Source organism: Oncorhynchus nerka, linkage group LG7 (assembly GCF_034236695.1).
Source record: "Oncorhynchus nerka isolate Pitt River linkage group LG7, Oner_Uvic_2.0, whole genome shotgun sequence".
Classification (NCBI taxonomy): domain Eukaryota; kingdom Metazoa; phylum Chordata; class Actinopteri; order Salmoniformes; family Salmonidae; genus Oncorhynchus; species Oncorhynchus nerka.
Window position 1 is genome coordinate 8484225 of NC_088402.1, and position 16586 is coordinate 8500810.

The 16586-nt window shown below is 46.0% G+C and overlaps 1 protein-coding gene across 1 annotated transcript in view; it reads left to right on the forward strand.

Moving 5' to 3' along the window:
• The first annotated feature begins 365 nt into the window (after nucleotides 1–365).
• The window catches only part of LOC115122616 (hippocalcin-like protein 1), a 99606-nt gene continuing 83385 nt past the window's right edge, over nucleotides 366–16586 (forward strand). Inside the window, exon 1 of the mRNA XM_065020145.1 lies at nucleotides 366–664. The gene's annotated coding sequence lies outside the window, so the exon portion shown is untranslated. The remainder of the gene's footprint in view (nucleotides 665–16586) is intronic.

Here is a 16586-nt window from a genome sequence, read left to right on the forward strand (position 1 = left end):
ATATACATTTGAACCCAAAGTGTTAGTAACCAGTAAGGCTAGTTGGTCAATGGTCTATTTATGAAAGGGTTAACGGAAATGATTATGGCCACTATTTGTAAATAGCCTGTAATATTCTAGGAGGATATAGCGGCGCTCTATCTTTTATCCATAATGTCTACTGAACTCCATCCTCTCAAGTCTAGAGAGCGAGAGAGAGAACTGCCTGTGCGCCCTGACACACAAACTGCTGTGCCAATAGGCGTATGGCTATCTAATTAAACTCGTACCACGCAATCCCTCGGATACCCCCCCCCCTCCTTAAATCCCATCTACCAACTCTCTCGCTCTCTTATCCCCATGAAAGCACGCGCCCACCCGCCCGTTATCTGCCTCTCTCTGTCCGCTGGTTGTTGTCTCACGAGGCTTGAGTGTGACGGTGTCACGTTAACATGGTTTGCAGGGCTCAGCCGCAGTAGCAGCATAAGAAGAGAAAGAAGTAGAGACAGTAGCTGTGTGTTCCAAGCAGCCAGTCCGGACTCTCTCCCATCTCACATCTATCGACCGGAGGACGCAGCCAGACAAAACCGAACTTCCCCCCATCTCTTCCCGTCTCTCTCGCTCCCACGTCCCCATCGCGACGCTCGGTGATCAGGAGCTTGCGAAGCTCTCTCTTAGATAAAGGGTAAGAATTAACCGAATGAATGAATGATGCTTGTTTACAATCAATCAACACATCTTTCGCATCTGCCTGAAATGTTTTATATCGGTTTAGAATAGTTAATGGTTTGACAGCGTTGCAGGGGTACGTTGGGCTCGCTATTGTTGATCGAATACCGCGTGTGTTCTCTGAGATATGCTGAAAGATGTGCAAGAAATAATATTTATTTCGTCTTGGAGAACCGTTGTTTCCATTATATAGGCATAATGATCATGTTTTGTTTGTTCAATTATAGTGTGCAATGCTTGGACGGTAGCCCTTTTCCATATACAATAGGCTGTATAAACCGGATTCAATGCTTGGATGGGAGCCCTTCCCATATAGAATAGGCTGCATAAACCGGATTCAATGATTGGACGGTAGCCCTTTTCCATATACAATAGGCTGTATAAACCGGATTCAATGCTTGGACGGGAGCCCTTCCCATATAGAATAGGCTGCATAAACCGGATTCAATGATTGGACGGTAGCCCTTTTCCATATACAATAGGCTGTATAAACCGGATTCAATGCTTGGACGGGAGCCCTTTTCCATATACAATAGGCTGTATAAACCGGATTCAATGCTTGGACGGGAGCCCTTTTCCATATAGAATAGGCTGCATAAACCGGATTCAATGATTGGACGGTAGCCCTTTTCCATATACAATAGGCTGTATAAACCGGATTCAATGCTTGGACGGGAGCCCTTTTCCATATAGAATAGGCTGCATAAACCGGATTCAATGATTGGACGGTAGCCCTTTCCCATATACAATAGGCTGTATAAACCGGATTCAATGATTGGACGGTAGCCCTTTCCCATATAGAATAGGCTGCATAAACCGGATTCAATGATTGGACCCATATAGAATAGGCTGTATAAACCGGATTCAATGATTGGACAGTAGCCCTTTCCTATATAGAATAGGCTGCATAAACCGGATTCAATGATTGGACCCATATAGAATAGGCTGCATAAACCGGATTCAATGATTGGACGGTAGCCCTTTCCCATATAGAATAGGCTGCATAAACCGGATTCAATGATTGGACGGTAGCCCTTTTCCATATACAATAGGCTGTATAAACCGGATTCAATGATTGGACCCATATACAATAGGCTGCATAAACCGGATTCAATGATTGGACCCATATACAATAGGCTGCATAAATCGGATTCAATGATTGGACGGTAGCCCTTTCCCATATACAATAGGCTGCATAAACCGGATTCAATGATTGGACCCATATACAATAGGCTGCATAAACCGGATTCAATGATTGGACGGTAGCCCTTTTCCATATACAATAGGCTGTATAAACCGGGTTCAATGATTGGACGGTAGCCCTTTCCCATATACAATAGGCTGCATAAACCGGATTCAATGATTGGACGGTAGCCCTTTCCCATATACAATAGGCTGCATAAACCGGATTCAATGATTGGACGGTAGCCCTTTCCCATATAGAATAGGCTGCATAAACCGGATTCAATGATTGGACGGTAGCCCTTTCCCATATACAATAGGCTGCATAAACCGGATTCAATGATTGGACGGTAGCCCTTTCCCATATAGAATAGGCTGCATAAACCGGATTCAATGATTGGACGGTAGCCCTTTCCCATATACAATAGGCTGCATAAACCGGATTCAATGATTGGACGGTAGCCCTTTTCCATATACAATAGGCTGTATAAACCGGATTCAATGATTGGACGGTAGCCCTTTCCCATATACAATAGGCTGCATAAACCGGATTCAATGATTGGACGGTAGCCCTTTCCCATATAGAATAGGCTGCATAAACCGGATTCAATGATTGGACGGTAGCCCTTTCCCATATACAATAGGCTGCATAAACCGGATTCAATGATTGGACGGTAGCCCTTTCCCATATACAATAGGCTGCATAAACCGGATTCAATGATTGGACGGTAGCCCTTTCCCATATACAATAGGCTGCATAAACCGGATTCAATGCTTGGACGGTAGCCCTTTCCCATATACAATAGGCTGTATAAACCGGATTCAATGATTGGACGGTAGCCCTTTCCCATATACAATAGGCTGTATAAACCGGATTCAATGATTGGACGGTAGCCCTTTCCCATATACAATAGGCTGCATAAACCGGATTCAATGATTGGACGGTAGCCCTTTCCTATATACAATAGGCTGTATAAAGCGGATTCAATGATTGGACGGTAGCCCTTTTCCATATACAATAGGCTGTATAAACCGGATTCAATGATTGCAAAACAACAACGATATCATACATATGATTATTATTTTTATGAATTAAATGAATATATTGAAACGCGGGATAAAGGAATGAGATGGGACGGTAAGATTCACGACGCGGTGCGCTCAATGTGCTCCTGGGAATCTCTCTCCCTCTCTCGTCAGAATCTCACGTTGTTCTCTCTTCTTCTGCCCCCTTCAGACGATGTAATGCTGTTGTTTGGGAATTGAATGATTGTTGAATTGTATAGGTTATGGAATGTGTTAGGTTATGATGCGCTGTACAGTAGTCTACAGTAGACGGTGTCACCGTGTGTGGACGCAGTGACGTTAAGGATTATGGTTTTAATAATTAGCCTATACATGTGGCTTAGAGGCTTATGCTAAGTCCTGGCTAACGTCTCTGTCCCAGAGCAAGCACCAGTTAGCCTGGAGCTAGCCTCGAGCTAAGCCCATCTCCCGACTAGCCGAAGAGGTCCAACAATACCTATTTTGCCAATTGGCCTGGACCCTCTACTGCCGACTCGGAGCCCCGCCGATCCATCACGACTGGTCCGCCGACATAATCGTCCGAGGGGGTTTCAACAGGCTTTTCCGCTGCGACATCGCCAAAGATCCATCTGCTGGCCAAGGCCCGCGAGCTTTCTGAATCGCTGTATCTCCAGCTCACCGCATTGTTAGTTTTTAAAAAACCTGGATAACACTCGCCAGCCCAGCCTCCCTGCCCATCCACCGCTGCCCCCTGGACACTGATCTCTTGGCTACATAGCTGACGCACGCTGGACTGTCCATTAATCACGGTACTCCTTTCTGCTTGTTTGTCTTACCTGTCGGCCCCGTTGCCTAGTCAACGCCATTTTACCTGCTGTTTGTTGTGCTAGCGGATTAGCCTCGCCTACTGTTTTTAGCTAGCGTTCCAAATTCAACACCTGTGATTACTGTATGCCTCGCTGTATGTCTCTCTCAGATGTCAATATGCCTTGTATACTGTTGTTCAGGTTAGTTATCATTGTTTTAGTTCACAATGGAGCCCCTAGACCCACTCTGCATACCCCTGTTACCTCCTTTGTCCCACCTCCCACACATGCGGTGACCTCACCCATTACAACCAGCATGTCCAGAGATACATCCTCTCTCATCATCACCCAGTGCCTGGGCCTACCTCCGCTGTACCCGCACCCCACCATACCCCTGTCTGCGCATTATGCCCTGAATATATTCTACCATGCCCAGAAACCTGCTCCTCTTATCCTCTGCCCCCAACGCTCTAGGCGACCAGTTTTGATAGCCTTTAGCCGCACCCTCATACTACTCCTTCTCTGTTCTGCGGGTGATGTGGAGGTAAACCCAGGCCCTGCATGTCCCCAGGTACCCTCATTTGTTGACTTCTGTGATCGAAAAAGCCTTGGTTTTATGCATGTCAACATCAGAAGCCTCCCCAAGTTTGTTTTACTCACTGCTTTAGCACACTCTGCTAACCCTGATGTCCTCGCCGTGTCTGAATCCTGGCTCAGGAAGGCCACCAAAAATTCAGAGATTTCCATACCCAACTATAACATCTTCCGTCAAGATAGAACTGCCAAAGGGGGCGGAGTTGCAGTCTACTGCAGAGATAGCCTGCAAAGTAATGTCATACTTTCCAGGTCCATACCCAAACAGTTCGAACTACTAATTTTGAAAATTACCCTCTCCAGAAATAAGTCTCTCACTGTTGCCGCCTGCTACCGACCACCCTCAGCTCCCAGCTGTGCCCTGGACACCATTTGTGAATTGATCGCCCCCATCTAGCTTCAGAGTTTGTTCTGTTAGGTGACCTAAACTGGGATATGCTTAACACCCCGGCAGTCCTACAATGTAAGCTAGATGCCCTCAATCTCACTCAAATCATCAAGGAACCCACCAGGTACAACCCTAACTCTGTAAACAAGGGCACCCTCATAGACGTCATCCTGACCAACTGGCCCTCCAAATACACCTCCGCTGTCTTCAACCAGGATCTCAGCGATCACTGCCTCATTGCCTGTATCCGCCACGGAGCCGCAGTCAAACGACCACCCCTCATCACTGTCAAACGCTCCCTAAAACACTTCTGTGAGCAGGCCTTTCTAATCGACCTGGCCCGGGTACCCTGGAAGGACATTGACCTCATCCCGTCAGTTGAGGATGCCTGGTCATTCTTTAAAAGTAACTTCCTCACCATTTTAGATAAGCATGCTCCGTTCAAAAAATGCAGAACCAAGAACAGATACAGCCCTTGGTTCACTCCAGACCTGACTGCCCTCGACCAGCACAAAAACATCCTGTGGCAGACTGCAATAGCATCGAATAGCCCCCGTGATATGCAACTGTTCAGGGAAGTCAGGAACCAATACACGCAGTCAGTCAGGAAAGCTAAGGCCAGCTTCTTCAGGCAGAAGTTTGCATCCTGTAGCTCCAACTCCAAAAAGTTCTGGGACACTGTGAAGTCCATGGAGAACAAGAGCACCTCCTCCCAGCTGCCCACTGCACTGAGGCTAGGTAACACGGTCTCCACCGATAAATCCACGATTATCGAAAGCTTCAATAAGCACTTCTCAACGGCTGGCCATGCCTTCCGCCTGGCTACTCCAACCTCGGCCAACAGCTCCGCCCCCCCCGCAGCTCCTCGCCCAAGCCTCTCCAGGTTCTCCTTTACCCAAATCCAGATAGCAGATGTTCTGAAAGAGCTGCAAAACCTAGACCCGTACAAATCAGCTGGGCTTGACAATCTGGACCCTCTATTTCTGAAACTGCCGCCATCTGCCGCCATTGTCGCAACCCCTATTACCAGCCTGTTCAACCTCTCTTTCATATCGTCTGAGATCCCCAAGGATTGGAAAGCTGCCGCAGTCATCCCCCTCTTCAAAGGGGGAGACACCCTGGACCCAAACTGCTATAGACCTATATCCATCCTGCCCTGCCTATCTAAGGTCTTCGAAAGCCAAGTCAACAAACAGGTCACTGATCATCTCGAATCCCACCGTACCTTCTCCGCTGTGCAATCTGGTTTCCGAGCCGGTCACGGGTGCACCTCAGCCACGCTCAAGGTACTAAACGATATCATAACCGCCATCGATAAAAGACAGTACTGTGCAGCCGTCTTCATCGACCTCGCCAAGGCTTTCGACTCTGTCAATCACCATATTCTTATCGGCAGACTCAATAGCCTCGGTTTCTCGGATGACTGCCTTGCCTGGTTCACCAATTACTTTGCAGACAGAGTTCAGTGTGTCAAATCGGAGGGCATGCTGTCCGGTCCTCTGGCAGTCTCTATGGGGGTGCCACAGGGTTCAATCCTCGGGCCGACTCTTTTCTCTGTATATATCAATGATGTTGCTCTTGCTGCAGGCGATTCCCTGATCCACCTCTACGCAGACGACACCATTCTATATACTTTCGGCCCGTCATTGGACACTGTGCTATCTAACCTCCAAACGAGCTTCAATGCCATACAGCACTCCTTCCGTGGCCTCCAACTGCTCTTAAACGCGAGTAAAACCAAATGCATGCTTTTCAACCGATCGCTGCCTGCACCCGCATGCCCGACTAGCATCACCACCCTGGATGGTTCCGACCTTGAATATGTGGACATCTATAAGTACCTAGGTGTCTGGCTAGACTGCAAACTCTCCTTCCAGACTCACATCAAACATCTCCAATAGAAAATCAAATCAAGAGTCGGCTTTCTATTCCGCAACAAAGCCTCCTTCACCCACGCCGCCAAGCTTACCCTAGTAAAACTGACTATCCTACCGATCCTCGACTTCGGCGATGTCATCTACAAAATGGCTTCCAACACTCTACTCAGCAAACTGGATGCAGTCTATCACAGTGCCATCCGTTTTGTCACCAAAGCACCTTATACCACCCACCACTGCGACTTGTATGCTCTAGTCGGCTGGCCCTCGCTACATATTCGTCGCCAGACCCACTGGCTCCAGGTCATCTACAAGTCCATGCTAGGTAAAGCTCCGCCTTATCTCAGTTCACTGGTCACGATGGCAACACCCATCCGTAGCACGCGCTCCAGCAGGTGTATCTCACTGATCATCCCTAAAGCCAACACCTCATTTGGCCGCCTTTCGTTCCAGTACTCTGCTGCCTGTGACTGGAACGAACTGCAAAAATCGCTGAAGTTGGAGACTTTTATCTCCCTCACCAACTTCAAACATCAGCTATCCGAGCAGCTAACCGATCGCTGCAGCTGTACATAGTCTATTGGTAAATAGCCCACCCATTTTCACCTACCTCATTCCCATACTGTTTTTATTTATTTACTTTTCTGCTCTTTTGCACACCAACATCTCTACCTGTACATGACCATCTGATCATTTATCACTCCAGTGTTAATCTGCAAAATTGTATTATTCGCCTACCTCCTCATGCCTTTTGCACACATTGTATATAGACTGCCCATTTTTTTTCTACTGTGTTATTGACTTGTTAATTGTTTACTCCATGTGTAACTCTGTGTTGTCTGTTCACACTGCTATGCTTTATCTTGGCCAGGTCGCAGTTGCAAATGAGAACTTGTTCTCAACTAGCCTACCTGGTTAAATAAAGGTGAAATAAAAAAATAAATAAAAAATAAATGCTAAGTTGATGCTTTCCCATAGCGGGACCGATATTTGTTATTTAGCCTATCCTGTGTATTTGTTGACAGTGATATCAGCGGTCTAGTGTTGTAGCCTACACAATCTAAAGATAAAACAAACATATTAAACCAATGCTTTGGCATATACTATTTACATGTTATATGATATAGGCCTAATATCATAGCCTACTCTTGCAAAAGTCTAAATAAAATAGCAGAATAAGCAATTGCATTCTGAAATGACCTCTCGCGTCACGGTTTACTTCCTCCATGCTTGTTAAAAGAAACAACATGTCAATAATATTTTATCAGTCACAGTAAAATCCCTTGTTTTATCCACTTTATCGATACTTAAGATCAAGGCCTGTAGTGTTTACCGGTAGTTGAATGGCACCACGGAGAGAGAGAGAGAGAGAGAGAATGAATGGAGCCATCACTGCTGATGCATTACCGGGTCCGTTTCAAGCGAATGCGTAAGATTTGTTAGTAGTGTGCCATTAATGCATCTTCTAAATGTGTTAGCAAGAGCATTATCTGGTTAAGAGTGCCATCAGTAGCCTACAGGAAAGGAGTTGGAGGAAGCTGCCCTTAGACTGATCTAAGGTCAGTCTTTTTTATGCATTGAAATGGTTATTTAGGTGAACTCAGCTGATCTATGCTCAGACTTATTTGCATTAAGTACCATCTAAGGTATTACCGAATGTGCAAACAAAGGAAATGGTTATTTAGGTGAACTCAGCTGATCTATGCTCAGACTTATTTGCATTAATTAACCATCTAAGGTATTACCGAATGTGCAAACAAAGGGGCGCTATAAACATTTTTGTTTTAAACACATTGGTGAACAACGAGGATCTTGATCCAGGAGAGATGTCAGAGAGATGTCTCTGCTGTAACCGTTCATATGGTATAAACGGTATATCGCCTGAGCCTATACACCACCCGCTGAAGGGCCTTGCGGTCGCTGACAGACCATTACCCGTACTAGGCTGTGATGCAATCGGTCAGGACGCTCTCGGTGGTGCAGCGAAAGTATTTGGAGAGGGGGGGTTGCGAATTTCTTCAGCCGCCTTAGGAAGTAGAGACGCTGTTGTGACCTCTTGACCTTTTGTTGTTGGTCCATGTCAAGTCCTCTGCGATGTGGACTTTGAGGAACTTAAAACTGCTGACTCTGCTTCCTGAAGTCAACAATCAACTCCTTTGTTTTGCTGACGTGAGAGAGAGGTTGTTGTCATGACACCACTATGCCAGTTCACTTACCTCCTCCCTATAGGCTGACTTGTCATTGTTGATTATCAGGCCTGCAAACGCTGTGTCGTCATGGAGACTTGATGATGGGAGTTGGTGTGGTGCAATGCCACACTGTCGTGGGTGAACAGGAAGTACAGCAGAGGACTAAGGACACACCCCGGGGGGATCCCTGGGTTTAAGAGTCAGTGTGAAGGAGGTGTTGTTGCCAGTCCTCACAGCCTGGGGGCAGCCCATCGGGAAATCCAGGATCCAGTTGCAGAGGGTGGTGTTCAGACCCAGGGCTCTGAGCTTGGAGGGAACAATTGTGTTAAAATGCTGAACTGTAGTCAATGAACAGCATTCTCACATAGGTGTTTCTCTTGTCCAGACAATGGTGGTCTATTAAAGCAGGTTGGGACTACAGCCTGGGACAGAGGAGGGTTGGGACTACAGCCTGGGACAGGGGTGGGTTGGGACTACAGTTTGGGACAGGGGAAGGTTGGGACTACAGTTTGGGACAGGGGCAGGTTGGGACTACAGTTTGGGACAGGGGCAGGTTGGGACTACAGCCTGGGACGGGGCCAACTGGTCAGCACACACTCGGAGGACGCGGCCCGGGGATTCCATGTTGGCTTGCGGCTTTGTGAGTATTCACTCTTTTTGAGAGTTTTCCTCACGTCAGCCTAGGAGAGCGAAAGCACCTGGTCGTCCAGAACAGCGAGAGTCCTCCTGGATGGCTCGGTATTGTCTGCCTCGAAGCGAGAAGCTCTTAAGCTCTTCTGTGAGTGAGGCTTCAGTTGGCACCACACAGCTGGATTTACCTTGTAGTCTGTGATAATCTGTAGTCCTTGCCACATGCAACGAGAGTCTGAGGGGTCGAAGATCAATTAAAGTTTGAGTCTGTATGCCTTGTATGCGTCGCGCACCACCTTGTCATCAGAGTTTGTTCTGCTGACATTGAATGCTGCAGTTTGGTCTCTCAGCATGCTATGGATTTCTCCGTTCATCCAGGGTTTTTGGTTGGGGTATGTCCGGAATGTTATTGTGGGTACAATATCATCAACATATTTCCTAATGAAGCCTTTGATGGACAATGTATATTCTTCAATGTTGGTGGATGAATGTTTTGAGTATATTACCGATCAGTACACTCAAAACCATCCTGCAGCATTGAGTCTGTGTCCTCTGTCCAGCGCCTCACTATTCTCTGTGTTGGTGGCTCCCTCTAGGAACAGTGAGACGTGATCTGATTGGCCGAAGTGGGGGGCGGGGATGGCTTTGTTCGTGTCATGGATGTTTGTGTATACATGGTCAAGCATGCTGGATCCTCTTGTGGGGCAGGAGACGTGTACCTTCTTCTTTATCAATCTCTCCTACACTCTCCTTTCTCCTACACACTCTCCTACACTCTCCTTTCTCCTACACTCTCCTCCCATACACTACAGTACATCCACAATCTCTCCTCTCTCCTACACTCTCCTCCCATACACTACAGTACATCCACAATCTCTCCTCTCTCCTACACTCTCCTCTCTCCTACACTCTCCTTTCTCCTACACTCTCCTCCCATGTACTACAGTACATCCACAATCTCTCCTACACTCTCCTTTCTCCTACACTATCCTCCCATACACTACAGTACATCTACAATCTCATCTACACTCTCCTTTCTCCTACACTCTCCTACCATACACTACAGTACATCCACAATCTCTCCTACACTCTCCTCTCTCCTACACTCTCCTTTCTCCTACACTCTCCTACCATACACTACAGTATATCCACAATCTCTCCTCTCCCCTACACTCTCCTTTCTCCTACACTCTCCTTTCTCCTACACTCTCCTCCCATACACTACAGTATATCCACAATCTCTCCTCTCTCCTACACTCTCCTTTCTCCTACACTCTCCTCCCATACACTACAGTACATCCACAATATCTCCTACACTCTCCTCTCTCCTACACTCTCCTTTCTCCTACACTCTCCTACCATACACTACAGTACATCCACAATCTCTCCTACCATACACTACAGTACATCCACAATCTCTCCTCTCTAATACACTCTCCTTTCTCCTACACTCTCCTCTCATACACTACAGTACATCCACAATCTCTCCTCTCTCCGACACTCTCCTCTCTCCTACACTCTCCTTTCTCCTACACTCTACTCCTATACACTACAGTACATCCACAATCTCTCCTCCAATCCTACTCTCCTTTCCCCCCTCTCTACTCCTCTCCTCCACTCTTATCCTCCTCTCCTCCCTCCTCCTCTCCAATCCTCTCCTCCCTCCTCTTCTCCTCTCCAATCCTCTCCTCTTCTCTCCTCCTCTCTCCCCTCCTCTTTCCTCTCTCCTCTTCTCTCTCCAATCCTCCTCCTCTCCTATCCTCCCTTCCTCCCTCCTTTCCAATCTTCCTCTCTCCTCCACCTCCTCCTCTCCTCTCCTTTCCATTAGTGGGCCTAAAGGGTGTTGTTGAGTTAATATCTCTGGGTTGTTGTGATTGAGATAAGGCATTATGTACCCTCTGTACTGATGACCCTGCAAGATCATATCACTACACAAATCCATCCTATCCTCCTCTCATTACCTCTGTTCTACCTCTGACTCTATAGCCCAATACTTATTCTATTTTCTTCCTATTTTCTAATCAAATCAACAACAAAAATGTTAAAACAGTTCACTGCGATTGCCAGTTTTGAGCTTAGTTATTGGCCTCACAGCCTTTTGTCAAAGCTTTGCATCTTTTTTTTTTTTACCTCAAGGTAATTAATAAGAAGAAATACTTATATTCAATGACAGCCTAGTAACAGTGGGTTAACTGCCTTGTTCAGGGCCAGAACAACAGATTTGCCAGCTCAGGGATTTGAACTTGCAACCTTCCGGTTACTAGTCGAACGCTCTAACCACTAGTCTACCTGCCGCCTCTACACTCTAACCACTAGGCTACCCTGCCGCCTCTACACTCTAACCACTAAGCTACCCTGCCGCCTCTACACTCTAACCACTAGGCTACCCTGCCGCCTCTACACTCTAACCACTAGGCTACCCTGCCGCCTCTACACTCTAACCACTAGGCTACCCTGCCGCCTCTACACTCTAACCACTAGGCTACCCTGCCGCCTCTACACTCTAACCACTAGGCTACCCTGCCGCCTCTACACTCTAACCACTAGGCTACCCTGCCTGCCGCCCTATCTTACATTTCTGTATTTTGAAAGTTACACATCTTGACAACTTGATTGCTGACAAGCAAAACAACGTGGGACTGGGTCAACAATAGACTAATGAAAGAAATACCAAAATATAGTTTCTGGGTGGAATTTTCCTTTTATTAAGTACTCAAGGGTCCTTTCAATTTAGGAGACTCTCTTATGCCTGAACAGAATCTGGAGAATGCCATGCTAGGATCTCCCCCCCCCCCAGCTGTGTATGTATCTTCAATCCAAACAGACTGGTGGGATGTGGCTCAAATGTTCCCTTATGGGCCCTGGTATAGTGCACTATATAGGGAATAGTGTGGCATTTGGGATGCATGCAGCGAGTGCAGCTCTCTCTGTGTAGGTTGGAGGCATTTTATAAGCAGCTGTAATGTGACTGTAAGGGGCCTTCTCTCCTCTCTGTCATACAGACATTCTGAGAGGCTTTGGAAAGTGTGTGTGTGTGTGTTTCTCCTCTCTGTCATATAGACATTCTGAGAGGCTTTGGAAAGTGTGTGTGTGTGTGTGTTTCTCCTCTCTGGAGCAGAATACAGCTACCCTAGGGCTGTGAAAAACACCTAAGGACCCTATTGAATTATAACTGTTATCCAGGATCTGTGGGTAATGTCAGGAATAATAACATATTTTTGTTCACACAGTGAAAAACTCCTAGAAGACGTGGTACTACACTGAGTACACCAAACATTAGGAACACCCCCCCCTGCCCTCAGAACATCCTCTAAATGATTTATTGCGTTCTCCAAAGAGGACTTGGCGTTAATATTCCTGGTCGATATGTGTCTTTTATTCTGGTCTCTGTACTGAGTGGTCAGTTCAGACAGTGACTGGTGCTGTGCTCTAGTGCGTGGTTAGCCATCCATCAGACAACAGGGTTTTGTCAGGAGTGCTACGCACACACACAGCTCTGGCTTCCTGTCACTTCCTACAGCTAAGGGCTGACTTAGTACTGTGTCATCAGAGAGAGAGAGAGAGAGAGAGAGAGAGAGAGAGAGAGAGAGAGAGAGAGAGAGAGAGAGAGAGACCGACCCACTGATTTGCTTGGTCTTCTTCTTGGGTATGACGCTACAAGCTTGGCTCACCTGTATTTGGGGAGTTTCTCCCATTCTTCTCTGCAGATCCTCTCAAGCTCTGTCAAGTTGGGTTAGGACCGTTGCTACACAGCTATTTTCAGGTCTCTCCAGAGATGTTCGATCGGGTTCAAGTACGGGCTCTGGCTGGGTCACTCAAGGACATTCAGAGACTTGTCCCGAAGCCACTCCTGTGTTGTCTTGGCTGTGTGCTTAGGGTCGTTGTCCTGTGAGAAGGTGAACCTTTGCACCAGTCAGAGGTCCTGAGCGCTCTGGATCAGGTTTTCGTCAACAATCGAGCTGTACTTTGCTCCGTTCATCTTTCCCTTGATCCAAAATAAAATGGTATTGGTTACAAACATGTAATTAGCAGATGTTATTTTGTGCAAAAGGCTTGTGCTTCTAGCTCTGACATTGCAGTAATATCTAACAAATTACACAACATATGCCCAATACACACAAATCTAAGTAGGAATGAATTAAGAATATATACATACAGTGAAGTCGGAAGTTTACATACACTTATGTTGGAGTCATTAAAACTCATTTTTCAACCACTCCACACATGTCTTGTTAAAAAACTATAGTTTTGGCAAGTCGGTTAGGACATCTACTTTGTGCATGACACAAGTCATTTTTCCAACAATTGTTTACAGATTATTTTACTTATAATTCACGGTATCACAATTCCAGTGGGTCAGACGTTTACATACACTAAATTGACTGTGACTTTAAGAGGCTTTGAAAATTCCAGAAAATGATGTCATGGCTTTAGAAGCTTCTGATAGGCTAATTAATATCATTTGTCAATTGGAAGTGTACCTGTGGATGTGCATCTTTGCTTGACATCATGGGAAAATCAAAAGAAATCAACCAAGACCTCAGAATTTTGGTTCATCCTTGGGAAGAAAGTCTGGTTCATCCTTGGGAGCAATTTTCAAATGCCTGAAGGAACCACGTTCATCTGTACAAACAATAGTACGCAAGTATAAACACCATGGGACCACGCATCCGTCATAACGTTCAGGAAGGAGACGAGTTCTGTCTCCTCGTGATGAACGTACTTTGGTGCGAAAAGTGCAAATCAATCCCAGAACAACAGCAAAGGACCTTGTGACAATGCTGGAGGAAACAGGTACAAAGGCATCTAAATCCACAGTAAAATGCGTCCTATATCGACATAACCCGAAAGGCCGCTCAGCAAGGAAGAAGTCACTGCTCCAAAACCGGCATACAAAAGCCAGACTACGGTTTGCAACTGCACATGGGGACAAAGATTGTACTTTTCGGAGAAATGTTCGCTGGTCTGATGAAACAAAAATATAACTGTTTGTCCATAATGATCATCGTTATGATTAGAGGAAAAAGGGGGAGGCATGTAAGCCGAAGAACACCATCCCAACCGTGAAGCATGGGGGTGGCAGCATCATGTTGTGGGGGTGCTTTGCTGCAGGAGGGACTGGTGCACTTCACAAAATAGATGGCATCATGAGGGAGGAAAATTAGTTAGATATATTGAAGCAACATCTCAAGACCTCAGTTAACGTTAAAGCTTGGTCGCAAATGGGTCTTCCAAATGGACAATGACCCCAAGCATTCTTTCAAAGTTGGGGCAAAATGGCTTAAGGACAACAAAGTCAAGGTATTGGAGTGGCCATCACAAAGCCCTGACCTCAATCATATAGAAAATTGTGGGCAGAACTGAAAAAGCGAGTGCGAGCAAGGAGGCCTACAAACCTGACTCAGTTACACCAGCTTTGTTGGGAGGAATGGGCCAAAATTCACCCAACTTATTGTGGGATTTTTAGTTTAGTTTATTAATACGACCATTTAAAAAAACAAGCATTAAACTTGAAAAAGCCATACATGCACGTTAATAAAATCATGGAGGACAAAGTCTGGGACTTATTTCCATTGTGGTCCTCTTGAGACAAGATGGCTAGACAAGATCAAATCAAATTTTATTTGTCACATACACATGGTTAGCAGATGCTAATGCGAGTGTAGCGAAATGCTTGTGCTTCTAGTTCCGACAATGCAGTAATAACCAACGAGTAATCTAACCTAACAATTCCACAACTACTACCTTATACACACAAGTGTAAAGGGATAAAGAATATGTACATAAAGATATATGAATGAGTGATGGTAGAGAACGGCATAGGCAAGATCCAGTAGATGGTATCGAGTACAGTATATACATATGAGATGAGTAATGTAGGGTATGTAAACAAAGTGGCATAGTTTAAAGTGGCTAGTGATCCAACACAGTATGGCAGTGAAATAATCAAACAAAAACAGGAGGCTTGTGGAAGGCTACCCGATACGTTTGACCCGAGTTAAACAATTTAAAGGCAATGCTACCAAATACTAATTGAGTTGGATATAAACTTCTGGGAATGTGATGAAAGAAATAAAAGCTGAAATAAATCATTCTCTCTACTATTATTCTGACATTTCACATTCTTAAAATAAAGTGGAGATCCTAACTGACCTAAGACAAGGAATTTTTACAAAGATTAAATGTCACGAATTGTTAAAAAAGGAAGGTGTATGTAAACTTCCGACTTCAGCATATGAGGCAAGATATGTAAACATTATTAAGTGACTGGTGTTCCATTCGTCAAAGTGGCCAGTGATTTCTAGTCTATGCCTATAGGCAGCAGCCTCTAATGTGCTAGTGATAGCTGTTTAACAATCTGATGGCCTTGATATAGAAGCTGTTTTTCAGTCTCTCGGTCCCAGCTTTGATGCACCTGTACTGACCTCGACTTCTGGATGATAGTGTGGTGAACTGGCAGTGACTCAGGTGGTTGTTGTCCTTAATGATCTTTTTAGCCTTCCTGTGACATTGGGTGCTGTACGTATCCTGGAGGGCGGGTAGTTTTCCCTGGTGATGCGTTGGGCAGACCTCACTACCCTCTGGAGAGCCTTGAGGTTGTGGGAGGTGCAGTTGCCGTACCAGGCGGTGATATAGCCCGCCAGGATGCTCTCGATTGTGCATCTGTAGAAGTTTGTGAGTGCTTTTGGTGACAAGCCGAATTTCTTCAGCCTCCTGAGGTTGAAGAGGCGCTGCTGCGCCTTGAGGTTGTGGGAGGTGCAGTTGCCGTACCAGGCGGTGATACAGCCCGACAGGATGCTTTCAATTGTGCATCTGTAATGGTTTTAGGTGACAAGCCACATTTCTTTAGCCTCCTGAGGTTGAATAGGCTCTGTTGCGCCTTCTTCACCACACTGTCCGTGTTGGTGGTCCATTTCAGTTTGTCCTTGATGTGTACGCCAAGGAACTTGAACCTTTCCACCTTCTCCACTGCGGTCCCGTCGATGTAAATAGGGTGGTACACCCTCTGCTTTTCCTGAAGTCCACGATCATCTCGTTTTGTTTTGTTGATGTTGAGTGAGAGGTTGTTTTCCAGGCACCACACTCCCAGAGCCCTCACCTCCTCCCTGTAGGCTGTCTCGTCATTGTTGGTAATCAGGCCTACTACTGTTGTGTCGTCTGCAAACTTGATGATTGAGTTGGAGGT